The sequence below is a fragment of the Anabrus simplex genome, chromosome 2, assembly GCF_040414725.1.
Source record: "Anabrus simplex isolate iqAnaSimp1 chromosome 2, ASM4041472v1, whole genome shotgun sequence".
NCBI classification, from domain to species: Eukaryota; Metazoa; Arthropoda; class Insecta; order Orthoptera; family Tettigoniidae; genus Anabrus; species Anabrus simplex.
The window spans coordinates 222992892-222999617 of NC_090266.1; the positions used below are offsets into that span (position 1 = coordinate 222992892).

Genomic DNA, 6726 nt, shown 5'->3' on the forward strand with positions numbered 1-6726 from the left:
CCGCTGTTATAAAGTTTCCTGTGGTATTACCTTTGTATATCGTCGTTGCCGGGGCAAAACCTCCTATGTGATAATATTTTTGGAGGTATACTGACCCGCAGCACATACATTGTGAAGAGCGAGAATGCCTTGACAATATTCACACAAATTGCTTCTTAGATGACAGAACCTTACCGGCCAAAGTTCTAAGCTAAAGTGTTTCACATAGGAGGTTTTGTCCCGGCAGCGACGATATACAGTATTGCATTCACTTCTATCGGCAATGGAACAAAACATCTTTAACATAATTTCTCTTGAAAGCCGGGTAGACGAGTGTAGAAGCACAATCCATGACTGTATTAACTGTCGATTAGTTTAATAGTAATGACAAATGGACGAAGGGATGATAGTAGAAAGACCTAGTCAGTCACTGTTTACTGAGGCAACACGATTCAAATCCTCCAAATGCACGTGGGAGCTCTTTGAAGTGAAATTTCACGTCTCTGAGGTTAAACTTCCACTTAAAATTCGAGGTCGTATACCTAATCATAATATCAACAACCAAGTAATACTGCACAAATTCCTGCTTGCTTTCCTTTTTAAACAGTTAGAGACTTTGGAAACCGCAAGGAATAGAATTTCATTTGATTTTAAACTCACTTCACAATGTAAGATTTTAAAATCAAGATTCTAAGACAGCCCTGCTGTTTTAACGAGAAGACCACCCACAAGAATCACTCTATAACTTGGATATATTTTGTGCTTTTGAGAATACCCAGTAAGTGGAAGAGGTTAACGGTAAGCTGTTGATCTTTTCGATTTGTTGCAAGTTCAGCTGGAGTAGTGGTCGCAAGTTAAAGGAAATAGTTATTTGTTCTCGTTAAGAGGCTGAAGTTACGATGCACCATGTGATTTAAATGGCAGTTCCTTGCGCTGGAGGAAAGCATGTGAGCTCTCGAACAGAATTACTGCTGGCTCCATCGGTAAGCTTTCTGGTTTAGAGTACAATCTAAGTATGTTATTACCTGGCGGAAGAAAGGAGGACGTTTAATCATAAGCAAGGAAGACCTTTCTGAAGAAAATAAATTTGCTCGTGTTGATTGGGAGGCAAAGGCCTAGGATTAGGAAGGAAACGCTCCGTGGCCTTAAGAACAAGCACAACATTTGACTGGTGTGGAAACGGTAAACCATGCAGTGCCAACGGTGGGGTTCGAAGTCAACACCTTCCGAAAGTATGCTTAAATCTGCATGCCTCGTATCGCAAAGCCACCTCACTCTGTCACTTCAAACATAAATGCACATATTAGAAATATATTTTTAAAGAATTTTGTGTGTGAAGCATGGAGCTATAGGGATGTGAAAACCAAACCAAACCCCATGGCACTACAGCCCTTGAAGGGCCTTGGCCTACCAAGCGACCGCTGCTCATCCCGAAGGCCTGCAGATTACGAGGTGTCGTGTGGTCAGCACGACGAATCCCCTCGGCCGTTATTCTTGGCTTTCTACACCGTGACCGCTATCTCACATAAGGGAATTGAGCCGACGGCACGTGGTGTTCCCAAGCGGTCACCCATCTAAGTACTGACCACGCCCAATGTTGCTTAACTGTGGTGATCGGACGAGAACCGGTGTATTCAACATGGTATGGCCGTTGGCATAGGGATGTGAACCAGAAGCAATAACTAGCACAGAAAGAAAGAAAATAGGAGATATTGAAATGTGGTGTTACACAAGAAGTCCTGAAGGTTAGATGGTAGATCGGACAGAAATAAATATATGCCGATATAGAGTTGATGAGAGCAGAAGATTTGGAGAAATTTAACCGCAAGAAGAGAGACTTTGATAGAACACAATTCGAGACGCACAGGACTTTTCTGCTACTTTTAAAAGAAAGAGCAGGGGGTATAGACGGTCGGGATAGATCTATATTTGACAAATAGACCAGAGAACATGTAAGATGCACCATTTGCATAGAAATGTTAGAACTGGATAGGGTGGCATTGAGGGATGCAACAACCAGTCTATAGTCGGATGACCCAAACAGCTATAGTACTGTATACGAATCCGATGAGTTTACGAAACGAATGTACATTTTTATTTTTCTAAGAAAATCAAATGTAACTCTAATTAGTGAGATTTCTCTCATATGAACCAAGCATCATAGGATTGTGGTTTCTTTTAACGTTCATTACTGCCGGACTTTCGGGCATTCTGTGAAACTTCATCAAGATTCTGTAAAGTATCCTTGCTCGTGTTCCTAATTGGCTAAGACAAGTTTAGTAATTAGTGAGCAGCGCCGCGTATTCATAATGAAATGTAACAGAAGTAGAAGGTCAAGTTTTCATAGCAGCCGCAGTTTAATACAGAGAGTAAAGTTGCGTTGTCGTATGTAACCACACTCATATCATCGGCGAAAGACTAAATCTGAATATTAAAACACATTATATTCGTCAGAATTTTCATTAATGCATTGATAATTGACTTCATTGTTCATTGCACGAAATGAACTTTGCTTGAATTCAGGTTCGTGTCTTGTAAATGCCTTGTTAGAAGATGTTTTTTTCTTGGAGTTGTTGTTAAGTGGCGGCTACCTAGCCGAGGTGGTAAAGACATTCTAGGCTCACACTAAAGGACATGAGTTCGCACCCCGATTGGAGGTCGTAAATTCGGGAACGAAACTTCCACTTGTTGAGTACTCATAGGCCTAGAGTTATCTTAGTCTACAACAGGAATTGGTACCAGGTTACTTCCTGGTGGGAAAAGTGGCCAGCCATAGGGTAAATCACTATAATCCCAATTAGTACTGTGGTACGAATAGTGAAATTTTTACGTTCTACACCTCTAGGGAATTTCAAGGTCTATACGGAGATTATTTTGATTCTTAGTTTTTGGAAAGTAATTTTGCGAGTTTGAGACATCTTTGTCCATCTACGTGATGTATTTAGGCTGGTCGGAAACAAGGTGAGCTACGCATATCAGCGTCATAAAGTTGGTCATGCTGATAAATAATTTGAAGGAAATAATTCGATATCTCGAACCGTCGTCATTTTTCTTCAGCTGCTGAATTTAGCCAATCAGATAACTTTGCGGGTGAATGCAAAGGTGCTTGCGCGGCGCTGTTGCTAAATCTGTACGTGGCTTAAGTCCAGCGTAAGAGCACCAGTCGAATAATAAAACTTCGCTATGGGAGGAGTTTGAATACTGACTTCCGAGCTGACAGGATTACGCCAAAGCAAGTACGCTCCGGTGACTCTGGCTGAAACCAACAGTGTGTTGGTCTGATTTCTCGGCATGGCCCTCAAGCCGTATTTAAGTCACGCGCAGATTTAGCAACAGCGCCGCGCTAAGTCCATTTGAATTCACCCGCGAAGCTATCTGATTGGCTAACTTCAGCAGCTGATAATATGACAACGGCGCGAAGTAAAGGATTATTTTTTGAAATTATTTATCGGTATGACCATCCCTCTAACGCTCATACACCACGTTCACTTTCTTTCCGACCACCTTGTAAACGAAATGCCTGTTTAAATATGCGTGATTGGAGGGTGCGTATTATTTAGAATTATTCAAGTCTAAATGTACTATAGGTGTTTTTGGGATTTCAATTGCGATGTTACTCCCATATTTTGTTTGGAATAAGTATGTAAAAATAATATGGAGTGACGACACTGAGATGTCCAGCTCCATGGCTAAATGGATAGCGTACTGGCCTTTGGTCACAGGGGTCCCTGGTTCGATTCCCGGCGGGGTCGGGAATTTTAACCATCATCTGTGTGTATGTGTTGTCTTCATCATCATTCCATCCTCATCACGACGCGCAAGTCGCCTACGGGAGTCAAATCAAAAGACCTGCACCTGGCGAGCCGAACCCGTCCTGGGATATTCCGGCACTAAGAATCATACGCCATTATTTATTTATTTTACCACACTGTGATTATCTGACAATATCTTTGAGAATTGAATTTTGGGTCACAGAATGGTTCAGAATCCCAGAAATTCCGTAGAGTATGACGTAAAGTACTTAATAATAATAATAATAATAATAATAATAATAATAATAATAATAATAATAATAATAATAATTTGTACGGAAGAAGTGTGAGGAACAGAATGCTAAATACGAAACATTGAAGAGAACAGGTTACCTATCACAAGAATACAGAAATATTTGTGTCAATGGAGACATTTAAGGAGGAAGTGCATAAAAGCTAATAATGCACGAAGTACCCGTTTAGGCTCGTGGTGAAAGTTTCACATATGAAAGAAAAATCAAAATGAACATATTTGCAAAATGATAAATTTCGCAACATCTACAAATACTGTATAAGCATGGTTGTATGAACACTCTCATACTTCGATGATAGGCAGAACTTCTTGTTTCAGAGCGGCTAACTAGGTGAATTTTGTTTCGGAAGGCGATTTTAGTGGCTACCCACCTCTGCTAGGATTTAACCCCGTAACTTGAGAAAAGAACCACAACAACTAATCGACTGTGCCTCCGGGTTCACTTTCTGTGTATATTTCTCCGCCCACAATATGTACAGTATTTATTATGAAGGTGACGATGTAAAACAGCATATTTTTTTCAAATGAGCACTTTCTCATTAATAGTTTGAATGCCGACTGAGATTCTTGTGTGTTACTATTGAACATTTCAACAGCTGAGACTCTCTGAATGAATGCTGACTTCTGGTTGCGCTTGAAATGGAGCAATGTGAGCATTATCAGAGAGTAATAGAGGCTTTTAATGCATTTCAGTGAATAGAGAAGTGATAAATGAAATCTGCGAGTAAGAGAATTGTAGACAGTAAATCATCTGTTACATCAGATTTAACCAGAATTTGCCTATTTAGATATTGTTCGTTTAAAGGGTGCTATGTGTAACCATTCTTATTCACACCAAATCGCTTAACTTTGTTTTTTTTAGGGTTCGCTGTAGAAATTTTAAATATAATCACAAGCTTCATATGTTTACTCTGACTAGCAGAAATAGCCCTAATGAAGGAGATAGGATTTTATTTATGTACTTATTTAGTTTTGTGTGCTGTAAGAAAAATCAATAGATGGAACATTTTCTCAAGCAACGTGTCCGTATAGGATGTAAAGAATGACTTCCCACTCTTTCGATAGGGAATTTAATATCTATCAACCATGGTAGGATAAAATAGGACGACTGTGGAAATGGTTTTGCATGTTTTCATTATCAGTACATGACAGATCCCTGAATAGGCAAAAAAATCAAATATTATTTTCCGATATGAAAAATGTTACTGTATTTCAAGGGACGAAGTGTTTTATACTAAGTATACCCGTGACCTATCGCAATGCTTTCAAACCTTCGTTCTTATCACAAAGTGGAAGAAAAATAAACTTATTCTTCTTCTTCCTGTACGTCATTTCGCAATTTCCGGTGGAGTCGCGGGTCGCATATGTGGATTTGACCTTGATTTAGAGTGGGGTGCACTTCGGGACGCCAATATGAAGGGATGTAGGCCTATTCAGTATTGCGTCTTTCTGTGGTGGTTAGTAGTGTGCTATGTTGTGGGAATGTGAGGAGAAATTAAAACTATAGTGGCCGATGAACTAGATTTTAGGCCCCTTTAAAAACATGCATCATCACCATCATCATCATCACCACCATCATCATCATCACCACCATCATCATCATCACCAACATCATCAATTAAAACTAAAAATCCAATACACTACAGTATAGCTTAACACAAAATTATACGATGTTCGATTTTATTTATCAATCAATCAATCAATCAATCAATCAATCAATCAATCAATCAATCAATCAATCAATCAATCAATCAATCAATCAATCAATCAATCAATCAATCAATCAGCACATTAATTAAATTATGTGATTCGGGCCTTCTAGTGAGTGATGCCCTCATTCTGACCAGGGTTGTTCAGAGAATGCAAACGTCTAACCAACTATGCTACGCAGTTGGCCTGATACGATTACGTGGTATTAACAGAATGTGTATATCGCTGTAGAATAAACAACATTATGTGGAAGAGGGTTGTGTCGGATTTGACGGTATGCCAGATTGAATGTAAAGTGTCGGATTAGTTAACTTGTTCTCCCCATTATAGATTGTGTGTATGAATATGAAGTGGTTAAAGATTTTAAAAAAAATCTTTTACATTGTGTGTGCAAAGCACGGAGAGCTGTCAACATTCTTGATGTATTAGGCACTGAAGTTGCAGATGAGGAATATCTGTTCAAAAGGTGCTATTTCCACTTCCAAAAAATAAATCAGTATTTGAATATTATCGATTGACATGAACAATCCAGACCAGGAAGATATAATTCCTTAAAATTTGTCCCAAATCCGATCATAGGTACGTTCTTTAGTTTACTCTACTTGCGCTTTTCCCACAACTTTCTTAACGTGGAAACGACATCTTTTGAAAAAACACTCTCCAGGTGATAAAATGAAGAGTACTGTTGATCAACAATCGTTCGGATGAGTTTATTGAATATTCAGGCAAAGAAAGTGTCGCTGTGGAATTTGAAGGCTCCCTGTACTACGAGCTACTCTCATGCAAACAGGCAATCAGCTCGAATAAGCCATCCAGGCACTTGGAGAAGAAAAAGAAAGGTTCAATGGAAGATGTTAAATGTAGTGGACATCAAGATAGTGTGAGACTTCAAGTGCTTTTGAATATCCGAAAAATGCTTGCTCTAGAATGGATGGTATGAAGATTTTCACGCTCCTCAATATTTAGGGATAT

General features: G+C 39.3%; 1 non-coding gene across 1 annotated transcript; it reads right to left on the reverse strand.

Annotated features, from left to right (window-relative positions):
• Window positions 1–1516: 1516 nt before the first annotated feature.
• Window positions 1517–1635, reverse strand: LOC136864975 (5S ribosomal RNA). The gene has a single exon (XR_010859392.2). It is a non-coding gene; the product is annotated as a 5S ribosomal RNA (ribosomal RNA).
• Window positions 1636–6726: the final 5091 nt, after the last annotated feature.